The sequence below is a fragment of the Notamacropus eugenii genome, chromosome X (assembly GCF_028372415.1).
Source record: "Notamacropus eugenii isolate mMacEug1 chromosome X, mMacEug1.pri_v2, whole genome shotgun sequence".
In the NCBI taxonomy this organism is placed as follows: domain Eukaryota; kingdom Metazoa; phylum Chordata; class Mammalia; order Diprotodontia; family Macropodidae; genus Notamacropus; species Notamacropus eugenii.
In genome coordinates, this window is record NC_092879.1 from 33612986 (window position 1) to 33614513 (window position 1528).

The window sequence follows — 1528 nt, forward strand, 5'->3', positions numbered from 1 at the left end:
CATGTAGGCATTCAAAGACATAAAACTTCCCCTAAGAACTGCTTTTGCAACATCCCATAAGATTTGGTAGTTTGTCTCATTATTGTCATTCTCTTGAATGAAACTGTTCACTGTTTCTATGATTTGTTGTTAACTCACTCATTCTTTAGGATTAGATTATTTAGTTTTCAAATAATTTTTGATTTATCTTTCCCTGGACTTTTATTACATATAATTTTTATTGCATTATGATCTGAGAAGAATGCATTGACTATCTTTGCCTTTCTCCACTGGATTGTGAGGTTTTTATTGCCTAGTATGTGGTCAACTTTTTTTTATGTGCCACGTACCACTGAGAAATAGGTATATTGGGTGGTCGGTCAGGAGCTGGGTGTCTTGTAGCGTGTGGTAGCCGCTACTTCTTCCCTCATCTCCAGCGTGTTTGAGGGGCATCACCGTTTGTCCCCACCATTGTTTCCAGGTTCTCAGCCGCCACAGTACTTACTAGCCAACATGTCGAGCAAAAGGGCAAAGACAAAGACCACCAAGAATTGTCCTCAGCATGCTCAAATATATTTGCTATATTTGATCAATCACAGATTCAGGAATTCAATCTATATGATTGATCAGAACAGAGATGGTTTCACTGACAAGGAAGATTTACATGATATGCTTGCTTCCTTAGGAAAGAATCCAAGTGATGAGTACCTAGATGTCATGATGAATGAAGCTCCAGGTCCTATAAATTTTACTATGTTCCTCACAATGTTTGGGGGAAAATTAAATGGAACAGATCCAGAAGATGTCATCAGAAATGCTTTTGCTTGCTTTGATGAAGAAGCTACAGGTACCACTCAGGAAGATTACTTGGGAGAATTGTTGACAACAATGGGAGACAGGTTCACAGATGAAGAAGTAGATGAGCTGTATAGAGAAGTGCCTATTGACAAAAAAGGAAATTTCAATTATATAGAGTTCACACACATTCTTAAACATGGAGCAAAAGACAAAATGACTAAAAAGGAAATGTCAAATTCATGCCAACAGTTCTTATTTTCACTTTGTTTATTTCTGAAACTTTCTGATACCGTTCGCATGCACTCAGCTTTACATCTTTTGCCTCTCATGTATTTATTCCAAGACATTTGGGGTACACTTGCACCTCTGTGATCAGACTGGAAAAAAGAGGTTATCACTTTTAAAAACAGAATTGGAGAAATGATCAATGATTTGTGAAAGCCTAAAGAAAAAAATCTCAAATTTCTGGTTTAGCTGGATTTTTTACACTTTTTGTAATAAATACTTTGAAAATAAAGGTTGTGAACAAAGTATTTCCACTAAATACAGGTATTAGTTGTGTTTAAGTAATTTCTAAAAATAAAAAATCTAGCGTTTTAAAATGTCAGTGGCCAAACACTAAGTTATAGCAATCTCTTCCTTAGGAAGAGGGATTAACTCCTCTATTCTTAATTCTTATGCCAGATTAAAAACATTTCTGAGATGAAGTACTTGTTCAAAACCTTTAGCTCAACAAAAACTAGTCAGTGGA

The 1528-nt window shown here is 35.7% G+C and overlaps 1 pseudogene; it reads left to right on the top strand.

Moving 5' to 3' along the window:
* Nucleotides 1-492: 492 nt before the first annotated feature.
* On the top strand, nucleotides 493-1149 carry LOC140516297 (myosin regulatory light chain 12A pseudogene; annotated as a pseudogene).
* Nucleotides 1150-1528: the final 379 nt, after the last annotated feature.